The following is a 19,145-nucleotide window of genomic DNA, read 5'->3' as shown; positions in this document are numbered from 1 at the left end:
TCTACTCGAGAAGAGGCCCGATTCCCATGCATTGGCTCCAGAGCCATCCTGCATAACCCATGATACAGGACAAGTACCCTGACTTCCTTTAGGCAACTCCAGGAATTCCCCAAGAACAACGTCCCAAGTCTAGAGGAACACCAAGTTCAGCACAGCAACACCAGAAAAGCTCCGTGTACTCCAAATCATCTCGAGATGAGAGCTGATTCCCTGGCTTTGACTCAAGAGGAATGCCAATTTTCCACAAGCACCTCAAGAGGAGGCTTCTCTCAGCTATTGGTATGTGAGATGGATCTTGTGGTTCTTGCCTGAAGTGGAGTGGGCAACCAGATGCCCTGACTCGAAATAAGGCCGGATTTCCCTGCAGTGACTTGAATGCAGGCTCGTTTTTCAGCTAAAAAGATGAAGGGATGTCTGATTCCCCTGTGTAGACCCTAGAGAAAGCCCTAGTTCGCCGCCTCAACTCCCCAGAGGCCGCACATTCCCTTGACAACTCGAGCAGCACGCGGAGTTCAATGTTTCAAAAGGAGACGATGCCTGACTCCTCTTGAAATTGATAGGAATCCCAATATCACTGTGGCAATTGCAAAGGGAGCCTGGGTCTCCCGCCTCACCTCGAGAGGCGTCCCTATGCCCTGCCAAGCCTCGAGGAGAATCTCCAGGTGTCCCTCAATACTAGACAGGACTCCTGACGTCGCTGAACCAACACAAGTTTTGAAGGCCCATCCTCGCCGTAACTCAAGATCAAGCCACATGTTCACTCCACAAATTGAGAAAATCCATGAGACTTCCCACTTGCCACGAGATGAGGCCCGATTTCCCTGCATTGCATGCAGAGCAAGTCTGTGTTCCCCATCAGACAGGAAAGGAGCCTTGACTTCCTAGATGGAACTGCACATAGTCCTCAATAACACTGTCACAAGCCCAGACGGACCCTGAGTTCAATGCAGCAACACCAAAGAGCTCTGAGTACTACAAATTAACTCGAGATGAGGCCTGATTCCCCTGCACTGGCTCCAGTGCCATCCGGCATTCCCCATCAAACAGGACACGTGGCTTAACTTCCTTTAGGCAACTCCAGAGATTCTCTGAGAACAACGTCCCTAGTCTAGAGGAACACAAAGTTCAGCACAGCAAATCCAGGAAAGCTCTGTGTACCCCAAATTATTTTGAGATGACAGCTGATTCCCTTGCTTCGATTCAAGAGGAATGCCAACTTTCCACAAACACCTCATGGGGAGGCTTCTCTCAGCTATACTTATGTGAGAGGGACCCTGAGTGTGTTGCCTGAAGTGGAATGGACACGGAGATGCCCTGACTCGAAATAAGGCCAGATTTCCCTGCAAGGAATTGAATGCAGGCTCGTCTTTTAGCTCAAAAAATGAAGGGATGTCTGAATCCCCTGTGGAGACCCTAGACAAAGCCCTAGTTCCCCACCTCATCTCTACATGAGACCTCACATTCTTTTGACAACTCGCGAAGCACACGGAGATCAAGGTTTCAAAAGGAGACGATGCCTGACTCCTCTTGAAAACGGACAGGAGTCACAGTATCGCTCTGGCAACTGAAAAGGGACACTGGGGCTCAGGCCTCACTTGAGAGGCGTCCCTCTTGCCCTCCCAATCTCGAGGAGAATCCCGAGGTGTCGCTCGCAACTAGACAGGAGTACTGACTTCACTGAACAAACAGGAGTTTTGAAGGGCCAACACTGTCCTAAATCGAGAACACACCCCATGCTCCCGCAGCAACTCAAGAAAATCCCTGAGACTTCCCCCTCGCCGTGAGATGAGGCCTGATTCCACCACAATGCACTCAGAGCGAATCCTTGTTCCCCATCAAACACAAAGGAGCCTTGACTTCCTTGATGGAACTCCAGAGAGTCCCCAGGAAGAATGTCACAAATCTAGAGGGACCCTGAGGTCCCCGCAGCAACATGAAAGCGCACCGTGTACTCGAAGTCAACTCAAGATGAGGCCCGATTCACCTGAATTGTCTCCAAAGCCATCTCGCGTTCCCCATTAAACATGACAAGTGGCTTGACTTCCTTTAGGCAACTTCAGAGATTCCCCGAGAATACCGTCTCAAATCTAGAGGAACACCAAGTTCAGCACAGCAACTCGAGAAAAGCTCCATGTACCCCAAATCATGTCGAGATGAGAGCTGATTCCCTGGCTTTGACTCAAGAGGAATGCCAGCTTTTGACAAGATCCACAAGAGGAGGCTTCTCTCAGTATATTTCTGTGAGAGGGACCCTGAGTGTGCTCCCTCAAGTGGAATGGAAACCGAGATGCCCTGACTCGAAATAAGGCCAGATTTCCCTGCAGTGACTTGAATGCAGGCTAGTTTTTCAACTCAAAAGAAGAAGGGATGTCTGATTCCCCTGTGGATACCCTAGACAAAGCCCTAGTTCGCCGCCTAATCTCTCCAGGAGGTTTCACATTCCTTTGACAATTCGAGCAGCACTCGGAGTTCAGTTTTTCAAAAGGAGACGATGCCTGACTCATCTTTAAATTAATAGGAATCCCAGTATCACTGTGGCAAGGGAAAAGGGAACCTGGGTCTCCCGCCTCACCTTGAGAGGCGTCCCTATTGCCCTGCTAAGCCTCGAGGAGAATTTCCAAGTGTCCCTCGATACTAGACAGGACTCCTGCCACCGCTGAACCAACACAAGTTTTGAAGGCAAATCCCCGCCATAACTCGAGATCATACCGTATGTTCACTCTGCAAATCGAGAAAATCCATGAGACTTCCCACTTGCCGCGAGATGACGCCCGTTTTCCCTGCATTGCCTGCAGAGCAAGTCCGTGTTCCCCATCAGACAGGAAAGGAGCCTTGACTTCCTAGATGAAACTCCAAATAGTCCTCAGCAACACCGTCACAAGTCTAGACAGACCCTGAGGTCACTGCAGCAACACATAAGACCTCCGTGTAGGACAACTTAACTCGAGATGAGGCCTGATACCCATGCATTGTCTCCAGAGCCATCCCGCATTTCCCATCAAACACGACAATTGGCTTGACTTCCTTTAGGGAACTCCAAAGATATCCCGAGAACACTGCCCCATATCTAAAGGAACACCAAGTTCAGCACATCAACTGGAGAAAAGCTCCGTGTACCCCAAATTATTTCGATCTGAGAGCTGATTCCCTGGCTTCGACTCAAGAGAATTGGCAACTGTCCACAAGCACCACAAGAGGAGGCTTCTCTCAGCTATGCGTATGTGAGAGGGGCCCTGAGTGTGTTGCCTGAAGTGGAATGGACACCGAGATGAAATGACTCGAAATAAGGCCAGATTCCCTGCAGCGACATGAATGTAGGCTCGTCTTTTAGCTCAAAAGATGAAGGGATGTCTGAATCCCCTGTGGAGACCCTAGAGAAAGCCCTAGTTCCCCACCTCATCTGTACAGGAGGCCTCACATTCCTTTGACAACTCGAGCAGCACGCGGAGATCAAGTTTTCAAAAGGAGACGATGCCTGACTCCTCTTGGAAATGGACAGGAGTCACAGCATTGCTCTGGCAACTGGAAAGGGACACTAGGTCTCAGGCCTCACCTGGAGAGGCGTCCCTATTGCTCCCCCAAGCCTCGAAGTGACTCCAGAGGTGGCGTGCGCAGCTAGACAAGAGTACTGACGTCGCCCAACAAACACCAGTTTTGAAGGGCCATCACCGTCCTAAATTGAGAATACACCCCAGGTTCCCGCTGCAACTCGAGAAAATCCATGAGACTTGCCCCTCCGCGTGAGATGAGGCCCGATTCCCCTGCACTGCATGCAGAGCAAGTTCGTGTTCCCCGTCAAAGACGAAAGGAGCCTTGACTTCCTTGATGGAAATCCAGAGTCCCCAAGAACACTGTCACAAATCTAGAGGGACCCTGATGTCACCGAAGCAAAACGTAAGAGATCCTTTTACCCCAAATCAACTCGACATGAGGCCCGATTCACCTGCTTTGGCTCCAGAGCCATCCCACATTCCCCATCAAACACAACAAGTGGCTTGACTTCCTTTAGGCAACTCCAGAGATACCCCGAGAACACCGCCCCATATCTAAAGGAACACCAAGTTCAGTACATCAACTCGAGAAAAGCTCCGTGTACCCAAATCATCTCCAGATGAGAGCTGATTCCCTGGCATCGATACAAGAGGAATGCCAAAGTTCCACAAGCCTCTCAAGAAGAGGTTTCTCTCAGCTATAGGTATGTGAGAGGGACCCTGAGTATGCTGCCTCAAGTGGAATGGACACCGAGATACCCTGACTCGACATAAGGCCGGATTTCCATGCAGTGACTTGAATCCAGGTTCTTCATTCATCTCACAAGAAGAAGGGTTGTCTGAATCCCCTGTGGGGACCCTAGAGAAAGCCCTAGTTACCCGCCTAATCTCGACAGCAGGACTCCCATCCCTTTGACAACTTGAGAGCCCCGTGGGGTTCAGTGCTTCAAAAGGAGATGATGCCGGACCACTCTTGAAAATTTACAGGAATACCAATGTACCTTTGGAAACTGGATGCGAGCCTGGGTCTCCACCCTCACGTCGAGAGACCTCCCTCTTGCCCTGCAAAGCCACGAGGAGAATTTGGAGGTTTCCCGTGCTACTAGACAGGAGTCCTGACGTCGCTGAGCCAACACGAGTTTTGAAGGGCCATCCCTGCAATAACTCGAGAATATAATCCAGGTTCCCACTTCAACTCTAGGAAATCCATGAGACTTTCCCCTCGCTGTGAGATGTGGCCCAATTCACTGGCACTGAGTCTACAGCAAGTCCATGTTCCCCATCGGACATGAAAGGAGTATTGACTTCCTTGATGGAAATCCAGAGAGTCCCTAAGAACACTGTCACAAGTCTAGAAGGACCCTGAGGTCCCCACAGCAACACAAAAGTACCCCGTGTACTGCAAATCAATTCGAGATGAGGTCGATTCCACTGCATTAGATCCAGTACAATCCCGTGTTCCCCATCAAACACAACAAGTGGCTTGTCTTCCTTTAGGCAACTCCAGAGATTCCCTGAGAATACGGTCTCAAGCCTAGAGGAACACCAAGTTCAGCACAGCAACTCGAGAAAAACTCCATGTACCCCAAATCATCTCAAGATGAGAGCTGCTTCCCTGGATTTGACTCAAGAGGAATGACAACGTTCCACCATAACCTCAAGAAGAGGCTTGTCTCTGCTATAGGTCTGTGAGAAGGACCCTGAGTTTGCTGCCTCAAATGGAAAAAAACACCGAGATGCCCTGACTCGACGTAAGGCGGGACTTCCCTGCAGTGACTTGAATGCAGGCTCGTCTTTCATCTCAGAAGTGTAAGGGATGTCTTAATCCCCTGTGGAGACCCTAGAGAATGCCCTAGACCCCACCTGATCTCGACAGGAAGCCGCACATCCTTTTGAAACCTCGAGAGGCACGTGGAGTTAAATGCTTCAAAAGGAGACGATGGCTAACTCCTCTTGAATATTGAGAGGAATCCCAATATCCCTGTGGCAACTGCAAAGGGAGCCTGGGTCACACGCCTCAGCGCTAGAGGCGTCCCTTTTGTCCTGCCAATTCTCCAAGAGAATCCCGATGTGTCCCTCACAACTAGACAGGAGTCCTGACATCCCTGAACCAACACGAGTATTGAAGGGCCATCCCCGCCGTAACTCAAGAATATACCACAGGTTCCCGCCACAACTCGAGAAAAACCATGAGACTTCCCCCTCTCCTCGAGATGAGGCCCGATTTCCCTGCACTGCGTGCAGAGCAAGTCCGTGTTCCCCATCACATATGAAAGGGGACTTGACTTCCTAGATGAAACTCCAAATAGTCCTCAGCAACACCGTCACAAGTCTAGACAGACCCTGAGGTCACTGCAGCAACACATAAGACCTCCGTGTACTACAAATCAACCCGAGAAGACGCCCGGTTCCCGGGCATTGGCTCCAGAGGCATCATGCATAACGCATGAAACAGGACAAGTGGCTTGACTTTCTTTAGGCAACTCCAGAGATTCCCCGAGAACAACGTCCCAAGTCTAGAGGAACACCAAGTTCAGCACAGCAACTCCAGAAAAGCTCCGTGTACCCCAAATCAACTCGAGATGAGAGCTGATTCCCTGGCTTCGTCTCAAGAGGAATGCCAATTTTCCACAAGCACCTCAAGAGGAGGCTTCTCTCAACTATAGGTATATGAGAGTTATCCTGTGTTTGTTGCCTGAGTTGGAGTGGACATCAAGATGCCCTGACTGGCAATCAGGCCGGATTTCCCTGCAGTGACTTGAATGCAGGCTCGTTTTTCAGCTCAAAAGATGAAGGGATGTCTGATTTCCCTGTGTAGACCCTAGAGAAAGCCCTAGTTCGCCGCCTCATCTCTCCAGGAGGCCTCACATTCCTTTGACAACTCGAGCAGCATGTGGAGTTCAATGTTTCCAAAGGAGACGATGCCTGACTTCTCTTGAAAATTGACAGGAATACCAATATCTCGTTGGAAACTGTAAGCGAGCCTGGGTCTCCCGGTTCAAGTCCAGAGACGTCCCTATTGCCCTGCCAAGCCACGAGGAGAATCCCGAGGTCTCCCTCGCTACTAGACAGGAGTCCTGACGTCGCTGAACCAACACGAGTACTGAAGGGACATCCCCGCCGTAACTCGAGAACATACAGCAGGTTCCCATCAGAACTCGAGGAAAACAATGAGACTTCCCCCTGGCCTCGAGATGAGGCCGGATTTCCCTGCATTGCGTGCAGAGAAAGTCCGTGTTCCCCATCAGATATGAAAGCAGACTTGACTTCCTAGATGAAACTCCAAATAGTCCCCAATACCACTGTCACAAGTCTAGACAGACGCTAGGTCACTGCAGCAACTCTTTAGACTTCCGTGTACTACAAATCTACTCGAGAAGAGGCCCGATTCCCATGCATTGGCTCCAGAGCCATCCTGCATAACCCATGATACAGGACAAGTACCCTGACTTCCTTTAGGCAACTCCAGGAATTCCCCAAGAACAACGTCCCAAGTCTAGAGGAACACCAAGTTCAGCACAGCAACACCAGAAAAGCTCCGTGTACTCCAAATCATCTCGAGATGAGAGCTGATTCCCTGGCTTTGACTCAAGAGGAATGCCAATTTTCCACAAGCACCTCAAGAGGAGGCTTCTCTCAGCTATTGGTATGTGAGATGGATCTTGTGGTTCTTGCCTGAAGTGGAGTGGGCAACCAGATGCCCTGACTTGAAATAAGGCCGGATTTCCCTGCAGTGACTTGAATGCAGGCTCGTTTTTCAGCTAAAAAGATGAAGGGATGTCTGATTCCCCTGTGTAGACCCTAGAGAAAGCCCTAGTTCGCCGCCTCAACTCCCCAGAGGCCGCACATTCCCTTGACAACTCGAGCAGCACGCGGAGTTCAATGTTTCAAAAGGAGACGATGCCTGACTCCTCTTGAAATTGATAGGAATCCCAATATCACTGTGGCAATTGCAAAGGGAGCCTGGGTCTCCCGCCTCACCTCGAGAGGCGTCCCTATGCCCTGCCAAGCCTCGAGGAGAATCTCCAGGTGTCCCTCAATACTAGACAGGACTCCTGACGTCGCTGAACCAACACAAGTTTTGAAGGCCCATCCTCGCCGTAACTCAAGATCAAGCCACATGTTCACTCCACAAATTGAGAAAATCCATGAGACTTCCCACTTGCCACGAGATGAGGCCCGATTTCCCTGCATTGCATGCAGAGCAAGTCCGTGTTCCCCATCAGACAGGAAAGGAGCCTTGACTTCCTAGATGGAACTGCACATAGTCCTCAATAACACTGTCACAAGCCCAGACGGACCCTGAGTTCAATGCAGCAACACCAAAGAGCTCTGAGTACTACAAATTAACTCGAGATGAGGCCTGATTCCCCTGCACTGGCTCCAGTGCCATCCGGCATTCCCCATCAAACAGGACACGTGGCTTAACTTCCTTTAGGCAACTCCAGAGATTCTCTGAGAACAACGTCCCTAGTCTAGAGGAACACAAAGTTCAGCACAGCAAATCCAGGAAAGCTCTGTGTACCCCAAATTATTTTGAGATGACAGCTGATTCCCTTGCTTCGATTCAAGAGGAATGCCAACTTTCCACAAACACCTCATGGGGAGGCTTCTCTCAGCTATACTTATGTGAGAGGGACCCTGAGTGTGTTGCCTGAAGTGGAATGGACACGGAGATGCCCTGACTCGAAATAAGGCCAGATTTCCCTGCAAGGAATTGAATGCAGGCTCGTCTTTTAGCTCAAAAAATGAAGGGATGTCTGAATCCCCTGTGGAGACCCTAGACAAAGCCCTAGTTCCCCACCTCATCTCTACATGAGACCTCACATTCTTTTGACAACTCGCGAAGCACACGGAGATCAAGGTTTCAAAAGGAGACGATGCCTGACTCCTCTTGAAAACGGACAGGAGTCACAGTATCGCTCTGGCAACTGAAAAGGGACACTGGGGCTCAGGCCTCACTTGAGAGGCGTCCCTCTTGCCCTCCCAATCTCGAGGAGAATCCCGAGGTGTCGCTCGCAACTAGACAGGAGTACTGACTTCACTGAACAAACAGGAGTTTTGAAGGGCCAACACTGTCCTAAATCGAGAACACACCCCATGCTCCCGCAGCAACTCAAGAAAATCCCTGAGACTTCCCCCTCGCCGTGAGATGAGGCCTGATTCCACCACAATGCACTCAGAGCGAATCCTTGTTCCCCATCAAACACAAAGGAGCCTTGACTTCCTTGATGGAACTCCAGAGAGTCCCCAGGAAGAATGTCACAAATCTAGAGGGACCCTGAGGTCCCCGCAGCAACATGAAAGCGCACCGTGTACTCGAAGTCAACTCAAGATGAGGCCCGATTCACCTGAATTGTCTCCAAAGCCATCTCGCGTTCCCCATTAAACATGACAAGTGGCTTGACTTCCTTTAGGCAACTTCAGAGATTCCCCGAGAATACCGTCTCAAATCTAGAGGAACACCAAGTTCAGCACAGCAACTCGAGAAAAGCTCCATGTACCCCAAATCATGTCGAGATGAGAGCTGATTCCCTGGCTTTGACTCAAGAGGAATGCCAGCTTTTGACAAGATCCACAAGAGGAGGCTTCTCTCAGTATATTTCTGTGAGAGGGACCTTGAGTGTGCTCCCTCAAGTGGAATGGAAACCGAGATGCCCTGACTCGAAATAAGGCCAGATTTCCCTGCAGTGACTTGAATGCAGGCTAGTTTTTCAACTCAAAAGAAGAAGGGATGTCTGATTCCCCTGTGGATACCCTAGACAAAGCCCTAGTTCGCCGCCTAATCTCTCCAGGAGGTTTCACATTCCTTTGACAATTCGAGCAGCACTCGGAGTTCAGTTTTTCAAAAGGAGACGATGCCTGACTCATCTTTAAATTAATAGGAATCCCAGTATCACTGTGGCAAGGGAAAAGGGAACCTGGGTCTCCCGCCTCACCTTGAGAGGCGTCCCTATTGCCCTGCTAAGCCTCGAGGAGAATTTCCAAGTGTCCCTCGATACTAGACAGGACTCCTGCCACCGCTGAACCAACACAAGTTTTGAAGGCAAATCCCCGCCATAACTCGAGATCATATCGTATGTTCACTCTGCAAATCGAGAAAATCCATGAGACTTCCCACTTGCCGCGAGATGACGCCCGTTTTCCCTGCATTGCCTGCAGAGCAAGTCCGTGTTCCCCATCAGACAGGAAAGGAGCCTTGACTTCCTAGATGAAACTCCAAATAGTCCTCAGCAACACCGTCACAAGTCTAGACAGACCCTGAGGTCACTGCAGCAACACATAAGACCTCCGTGTAGGACAACTTAACTCGAGATGAGGCCTGATACCCATGCATTGTCTCCAGAGCCATCCCGCATTTCCCATCAAACACGACAATTGGCTTGACTTCCTTTAGGGAACTCCAAAGATATCCCGAGAACACTGCCCCATATCTAAAGGAACACCAAGTTCAGCACATCAACTGGAGAAAAGCTCCGTGTACCCCAAATTATTTCGATCTGAGAGCTGATTCCCTGGCTTCGACTCAAGAGAATTGGCAACTGTCCACAAGCACCACAAGAGGAGGCTTCTCTCAGCTATGCGTATGTGAGAGGGGCCCTGAGTGTGTTGCCTGAAGTGGAATGGACACCGAGATGAAATGACTCGAAATAAGGCCAGATTCCCTGCAGCGACATGAATGCAGGCTCGTCTTTTAGCTCAAAAGATGAAGGGATGTCTGAATCCCCTGTGGAGACCCTAGAGAAAGCCCTAGTTCCCCACCTCATCTGTACAGGAGGCCTCACATTCCTTTGACAACTCGAGCAGCACGCGGAGATCAAGTTTTCGAAAGGAGACGATGCCTGACTCCTCTTGGAAATGGACAGGAGTCACAGTATTGCTCTGGCAACTGGAAAGGGACACTAGGTCTCAGGCCTCACCTCGAGAGGCGTCCCTATTGCTCTCCCAAGCCTCGAAGTGACTCCAGAGGTGGCGCGCGCAGCTAGACAAGAGTACTGACGTCGCCCAACAAACACCAGTTTTGAAGGGCCATCACCGTCCTAAATCGAGAATACACCCCAGGTTCCTGCTGCAACTCGAGAAAATCCATGAGACTTGCCCCTCCGCGTGAGATGAGGCCCGATTCCCCTGCACTGCATGCAGAGCAAGTTCGTGTTCCCCGTCAAAGACGAAAGGAGCCTTGACTTCCTTGATGGAAATCCAGAGTCCCCAAGAACACTGTCACAAGTCTAGAGGGACCCTGATGTCACCGAAGCAAAACGTAAGAGATCCTTTTACCCCAAATCAACTCGACATGAGGCCCGATTCACCTGCTTTGGCTCCAGAGCCATCCCACATTCCCCATCAAACACAACAAGTGGCTTGACTTCCTTTAGGCAACTCCAGAGATACCCCGAGAACACCGCCCCATATCTAAAGGAACACCAAGTTCAGTACATCAACTCGAGAAAAGCTCCGTGTACCCAAATCATCTCCAGATGAGAGCTGATTCCCTGGCATCGATACAAGAGGAATACCAAAGTTCCACAAGCCTCTCAAGAAGAGGTTTCTCTCAGCTATAGGTATGTGAGAGGGACCCTGAGTATGCTGCCTCAAGTGGAATGGACACCGAGATACCCTGACTCGACATAAGGCCGGATTTCCATGCAGTGACTTGAATCCAGGTTCTTCATTCATCTCACAAGAAGAAGGGTTGTCTGAATCCCCTGTGGGGACCCTAGAGAAAGCCCTAGTTACCCGCCTAATCTCGACAGCAGGACTCCCATCCCTTTGACAACTTGAGAGCCCCGTGGGGTTCAGTGCTTCAAAAGGAGACGATGCCGGACCACTCTTGAAAATTTACAGGAATACCAATGTACCTTTGGAAACTGGATGCGAGCCTGGGTCTCCACCCTCACGTCGAGAGACCTCCCTCTTGCCCTGCAAAGCCACGAGGAGAATTTGGAGGTTTCCCGTGCTACTACACAGGAGTCCTGACGTCGCTGAGCCAACACGAGTTTTGAAGGGCCATCCCTGCAATAACTCGAGAATATAATCCAGGTTCCCACTTCAACTCTAGGAAATCCATGAGACTTTCCCCTCGCTGCGAGATGTGGCCCAATTCACTGGCACTGAGTCTACAGCAAGTCCATGTTCCCCATCGGACATGAAAGGAGTATTGACTTCCTTGATGGAAATCCAGAGAGTCCCTAAGAACACTGTCACAAGTCTAGAAGGACCCTGAGGTCCCCACAGCAACACAAAAGTACCCCGTGTACTGCAAATCAATTCGAGATGAGGTCGATTCCACTGCATTAGATCCAGTACAATCCCGTGTTCCCCATCAAACACAACAAGTGGCTTGTCTTCCTTTAGGCAACTCCAGAGATTCCCTGAGAATACGGTCTCAAGCCTAGAGGAACACCAAGTTCAGCACAGCAACTCGAGAAAAACTCCGTGTACCCCAAATCATCTCAAGATGAGAGCTGCTTCCCTGGATTTGACTCAAGAGGAATGACAACGTTCCACCATAACCTCAAGAAGAGGCTTGTCTCTGCTATAGGTCTGTGAGAAGGACCCTGAGTTTGCTGCCTCAAATGGAAAAAACACCGAGATGCCCTGACTCGATGTAAGGCGGGATTTCCCTGCAGTGACTTGAATGCAGGCTCGTCTTTCATCTCAGAAGTGTAAGGGATGTCTTAATCCCCTGTGGAGACCCTAGAGAATGCCCTAGACCCCACCTGATCTCGACAGGAAGCCGCACATCCTTTTGAAACCTCGAGAGGCACGTGGAGTTAAATGCTTCAAAAGGAGACGATGGCTAACTCCTCTTGAATATTGAGAGGAATCCCAATATCCCTGTGGCAACTGCAAAGGGAGCCTGGGTCACCCGCCTCAGCGCTAGAGGCGTCCCTTTTGTCCTGCCAATTCTCCAAGAGAATCCCGATGTGTCCCTCACAACTAGACAGGAGTCCTGACATCCCTGAACCAACACGAGTATTGAAGGGCCATCCCCGCCGTAACTCAAGAATATACCACAGGTTCCCGCCACAACTCGAGAAAAACCATGAGACTTCCCCCTCTCCTCGAGATGAGGCCCGATTTCCCTGCACTGCGTGCAGAGCAAGTCCGTGTTCCCCATCACATATGAAAGGGGACTTGACTTCCTAGATGAAACTCCAAATAGTCCTCAGCAACACCGTCACAAGTCTAGACAGACCCTGAGGTCACTGCAGCAACACATAAGACCTCCGTGTACTACAAATCAACCCGAGAAGACGCCCGGTTCCCGGGCATTGGCTCCAGAGGCATCATGCATAACGCATGAAACAGGACAAGTGGCTTGACTTTCTTTAGGCAACTCCAGAGATTCCCCGAGAACAACGTCCCAAGTCTAGAGGAACACCAAGTTCAGCACAGCAACTCCAGAAAAGCTCCGTGTACCCCAAATCAACTCGAGATGAGAGCTGATTCCCTGGCTTCGTCTCAAGAGGAATGCCAATTTTCCACAAGCACCTCAAGAGGAGGCTTCTCTCAACTATAGGTATATGAGAGTTATCCTGTGTTTGTTGCCTGAGTTGGAGTGGACATCAAGATGCCCTGACTGGCAATCAGGCCGGATTTCCCTGCAGTGACTTGAATGCAGGCTCGTTTTTCAGCTCAAAAGATGAAGGGATGTCTGATTTCCCTGTGTAGACCCTAGAGAAAGCCCTAGTTCGCCGCCTCATCTCTCCAGGAAGCCTCACATTCCTTTGACAACTCGAGCAGCATGTGGAGTTCAATGTTTCCAAAGGAGACGATGCCTGACTTCTCTTGAAAATTGACAGGAATACCAATATCTCGTTGGAAACTGTAAGCGAGCCTGGGTCTCCCGGTTCAAGTCCAGAGACGTCCCTATTGCCCTGCCAAGCCACGAGGAGAATCCCGAGGTCTCCCTCGCTACTAGACAGGAGTCCTGATGTCGCTGAACCAACACGAGTACTGAAGGGACATCCCCGCCGTAACTCGAGAACATACAGCAGGTTCCCATCAGAACTCGAGGAAAACAATGAGACTTCCCCCTGGCCTCGAGATGAGGCCGGATTTCCCTGCATTGCGTGCAGAGAAAGTCCGTGTTCCCCATCAGATATGAAAGCAGACTTGACTTCCTAGATGAAACTCCAAATAGTCCTCAATACCACTGTCACAAGTCTAGACAGACGCTAGGTCACTGCAGCAACTCTTTAGACTTCCGTGTACTACAAATCTACTCGAGAAGAGGCCCGATTCCCATGCATTGGCTCCAGAGCCATCCTGCATAACCCATGATACAGGACAAGTACCTTGACTTCCTTTAGGCAACTCCAGGAATTCCCCAAGAACAACGTCCCAAGTCTAGAGGAACACCAAGTTCAGCACAGCAACACCAGAAAAGCTCCGTGTACTCCAAATCATCTCGAGATGAGAGCTGATTCCCTGGCTTTGACTCAAGAGGAATGCCAATTTTCCACAAGCACCTCAAGAGGAGGCTTCTCTCAGCTATTGGTATGTGAGATGGATCTTGTGGTTCTTGTCTGAAGTGGAGTGGGCAACCAGATGCCCTGACTCGAAATAAGGCCGGATTTCCCTGCAGTGACTTGAATGCAGGCTCGTTTTTCAGCTAAAAAGACGAAGGGATGTCTGATTCCCCTGTGTAGACCCTAGAGAAAGCCCTAGTTCGCCGCCTCAACTCCCCAGAGGCCGCACATTCCCTTGACAACTCGAGCAGCACGCGGAGTTCAATGTTTCAAAAGGAGACGATGCCTGACTCCTCTTGAAATTGATAGGAATCCCAATATCACTGTGGCAATTGCAAAGGGAGCCTGGGTCTCCCGCCTCACCTCGAGAGGCGTCCCTATGCCCTGCCAAGCCTCGAGGAGAATCTCCAGGTGTCCCTCAATACTAGACAGGACTCCTGACGTCGCTGAACCAACACAAGTTTTGAAATCCCATACTCGCCGTAACTCGAGATCAAGCCACATGTTCACTCCACAAATTGAGAAAATCCATGAGACTTCCCACTTGCCACGAGATGAGGCCCGATTTCCCTGCATTGCATGCAGAGCAAGTCCGTGTTCCCCATCAGACAGGAAAGGAGCCTTGACTTCCTAGATGGAACTGCACATAGTCCTCAATAACACTGTCACAAGCCCAGACGGACCCTGAGTTCAATGCAGCAACACCAAAGAGCTCTGAGTACTACAAATTAACTCGAGATGAGGCCTGATTCCCCTGCACTGGCTCCAGTGCCATCCGGCATTCCCCATCAAACAGGACACGTGGCTTAACTTCCTTTAGGCAACTCCAGAGATTCTCTGAGAACAACGTCCCTAGTCTAGAGGAACACAAAGTTCAGCACAGCAAATCCAGGAAAGCTCTGTGTACCCCAAATTATTTTGAGATGACAGCTGATTCCCTTGCTTCGATTCAAGAGGAATGCCAACTTTCCACAAACACCTCATGGGGAGGCTTCTCTCAGCTATACTTATGTGAGAGGGACCCTGAGTGTGTTGCCTGAAGTGGAATGGACACGGAGATGCCCTGACTCGAAATAAGGCCAGATTTCCCTGCAAGGAATTGAATGCAGGCTCGTCTTTTAGCTCAAAAAATGAAGGGATGTCTGAATCCCCTGTGGAGACCCTAGACAAAGCCCTAGTTCCCCACCTCATCTCTACATGAGACCTCACATTCTTTTGACAACTCGCGAAGCACACGGAGATCAAGGTTTCAAAAGGAGACGATGCCTGACTCCTCTTGAAAACGGACAGGAGTCACAGTATCGCTCTGGCAACTGAAAAGGGACACTGGGGCTCAGGCCTCACTTGAGAGGCGTCCCTCTTGCCCTCCCAATCTCGAGGAGAATCCCGAGGTGTCGCTCGCAACTAGACAGGAGTACTGACTTCACTGAACAAACAGGAGTTTTGAAGGGCCAACACTGTCCTAAATCGAGAACACACCCCATGCTCCCGCAGCAACTCAAGAAAATCCCTGAGACTTCCCCCTCGCCGTGAGATGAGGCCTGATTCCACCACAATGCACTCAGAGCGAATCCTTGTTCCCCATCAAACACAAAGGAGCCTTGACTTCCTTGATGGAACTCCAGAGAGTCCCCAGGAAGAATGTCACAAATCTAGAGGGACCCTGAGGTCCCCGCAGCAACATGAAAGCGCACCGTGTACTCGAAGTCAACTCAAGATGAGGCCCGATTCACCTGAATTGTCTCCAAAGCCATCTCGCGTTCCCCATTAAACATGACAAGTGGCTTGACTTCCTTTAGGCAACTTCAGAGATTCCCCGAGAATACCGTCTCAAATCTAGAGGAACACCAAGTTCAGCACAGCAACTCGAGAAAAGCTCCATGTACCCCAAATCATGTCGAGATGAGAGCTGATTCCCTGGCTTTGACTCAAGAGGAATGCCAGCTTTTGACAAGATCCACAAGAGGAGGCTTCTCTCAGTATATTTCTGTGAGAGGGACCCTGAGTGTGCTCCCTCAAGTGGAATGGAAACCGAGATGCCCTGACTCGAAATAAGGCCAGATTTCCCTGCAGTGACTTGAATGCAGGCTAGTTTTTCAACTCAAAAGAAGAAGGGATGTCTGATTCCCCTGTGGATACCCTAGACAAAGCCCTAGTTCGCCGCCTAATCTCTCCAGGAGGTTTCACATTCCTTTGACAATTCGAGCAGCACTCGGAGTTCAATTTTTCAAAAGGAGACGATGCCTGACTCATCTTTAAATTAATAGGAATCCCAATATCACTGTGGCAAGGGAAAAGGGAACCTGGGTCTCCCGCCTCACCTTGAGAGGCGTCCCTATTGCCCTGCCAAGCCTCGAGGAGAATTTCCAAGTGTCCCTCGATACTAGACAGGACTCCTGCCACCGCTGAACCAACACAAGTTTTGAAGGCAAATCCCCGCCATAACTCGAGATCATACCGTATGTTCACTCTGCAAATCGAGAAAATCCATGAGACTTCCCACTTGCCGCGAGATGACACCCGTTTTCCCTGCATTGCCTGCAGAGCAAGTCCGTGTTCCCCATCAGACAGGAAAGGAGCCTTGACTTCCTAGATGAAACTCCAAATAGTCCTCAGCAACACCGTCACAAGTCTAGACAGACCCTGAGGTCACTGCAGCAACACATAAGACCTCCGTGTAGGACAACTTAACTCGAGATGAGGCCTGATACCCATGCATTGTCTCCAGAGCCATCCCGCATTTCCCATCAAACACGACAATTGGCTTGACTTCCTTTAGGGAACTCCAAAGATATCCCGAGAACACTGCCCCATATCTAAAGGAACACCAAGTTCAGCACATCAACTGGAGAAAAGCTCCGTGTACCCCAAATTATTTCGATCTGAGAGCTGATTCCCTGGCTTCGACTCAAGAGGATTGGCAACTGTCCACAAGCACCTCAAGAGGAGGCTTCTCTCAGCTATACGTATGTGAGAGGGGCCCTGAGTGTGTTGCCTGAAGTGGAATGGACACCGAGATGAAATGACTCGAAATAAGGCCAGATTCCCTGCAGCGACATGAATGCAGGCTCGTCTTTTAGCTCAAAAGATGAAGGGATGTCTGAATCCCCTGTGGAGACCCTAGAGAAAGCCCTAGTTCCCCACCTCATCCGTACAGGAGGCCTCACATTCCTTTGACAACTCGAGCAGCACACGGAGATCAAGTTTTCAAAAGGAGACGATGCCTGACTCCTCTTGGAAATGGACAGGAGTCACAGTATTGCTCTGGCAACTGGAAAGGGACACTAGGTCTCAGGCCTCACCTCGAGAGGCGTCCCTATTGCTCTCCCAAGCCTCGAAGTGACTCCAGAGGTGGCGCGCGCAGCTAGACATGAGTACTGACGTCGCCCAACAAACACCAGTTTTGAAGGGCCATCACCGTCCTAAATTGAGAATACACCCCAGGTTCCCGCTGCAACTCGAGAAAATCCATGAGACTTGCCCCTCCGCATGAGATGAGGCCCGATTCCCCTGCACTGCATGCAGAGCAAGTTCGTGTTCCCCGTCAAACACGAAAGGAGCCTTGACTTCCTTGATGGAAATCCAGAGTCCCCAAGAACACTGTCACAAGTCTAGAGGGACCCTGATGTCACCGAAGCAAAACGTAAGAGATCCTTTTACCCCAAATCAACTCGACATGAGGCCCGATTCACCTGCTTTGGCTCCAGAGCCATCCCACATTCCCCATCAAACACAACAAGTGGCTTGACTTCCTTTAGGCAACTCCAGAGATACCCCGAGAACACCGCCCCATATCTAAAGGAACACCAAGTTCAGTACATCAACTCGAGAAAAGCTCCGTGTACCCAAATCATCTCCAGATGAGAGCTGATTCCCTGGCATCGATACAAGAGGAATACCAAAGTTCCACAAGCCTCTCAAGAAGAGGTTTCTCTCAGCTATAGGTATGTGAGAGGGACCCTGAGTATGCTGCCTCAAGTGGAATGGACACCGAGATACCCTGACTCGACATAAGGCTGGATTTCCATGCAGTGACTTGAATCCAGGTTCTTCATTCATCTCACAAGAAGAAGGGTTGTCTGAATCCCCTGTGGGGACCCTAGAGAAAGCCCTAGTTACCCGCCTAATCTCGACAGCAGGACTCCCATCCCTTTGACAACTTGAGAGCCCCGTGGGGTTCAGTGCTTCAAAAGGAGACGATGCCGGACCACTCTTGAAAATTTACAGGAATACCAATGTACCTTTGGAAACTGGATGCGAGCCTGGGTCTCCACCCTCACGTCGAGAGACCTCCCTCTTGCCCTGCAAAGCCACGAGGAGAATTTGGAGGTTTCCCGTGCTACTACACAGGAGTCCTGACGTCGCTGAGCCAACACGAGTTTTGAAGGGCCATCCCTGCAATAACTCGAGAATATAATCCAGGTTCCCACTTCAACTCTAGGAAATCCATGAGACTTTCCCCTTGCTGCGAGATGTGGCCCAATTCACTGGCACTGAGTCTACAGCAAGTCCATGTTCCCCATCGGACATGAAAGGAGTATTGACTTCCTTGATGGAAATCCAGAGAGTCCCTAAGAACACTGTCACAAGTCTAGAAGGACCCTGAGGTCCCCACAGCAACACAAAAGTACCCCGTGTACTGCAAATCAATTCGAGATGAGGTCGATTCCACTGCATTAGATCCAGTACAATCCCGTGTTCCCCATCAAACACAACAAGTGGCTTGTCTTCCTTTAGGCAACTCCAGAGATTCCCTGAGAATACGGTCTCAAGCCTAGAGGAACACCAAGTTCAGCACAGCAACTCGAGAAAAACTCCGTGTACCCCAAATCATCTCAAGATGAGAGCTGCTTCCCTGGATTTGACTCAAGAGGAATGACAACGTTCCACCATAACCTCAAGAAGAGGCTTGTCTCTGCTATAGGTCTGTGAGAAGGACCCTGAGTTTGCTGCCTCAAATGGAAAAAACACCGAGATGCCCTGACTCGATGTAAGGCGGGATTTCCCTGCAGTGACTTGAATGCAGGCTCGTCTTTCATCTCAGAAGTGTAAGGGATGTCTTAATCCCCTGTGGAGACCCTAGAGAATGCCCTAGACCCCACCTGATCTCGACAGGAAGCCGCACATCCTTTTGAAACCTCGAGAGGCACGTGGAGTTAAATGCTTCAAAAGGAGACGA

The sequence above is a fragment of the Dama dama genome, chromosome 13 (assembly GCF_033118175.1).
Source record: "Dama dama isolate Ldn47 chromosome 13, ASM3311817v1, whole genome shotgun sequence".
In the NCBI taxonomy this organism is placed as follows: Eukaryota; Metazoa; Chordata; class Mammalia; order Artiodactyla; family Cervidae; genus Dama; species Dama dama.
Note: the sequence above shows the minus strand (reverse complement) of the source record.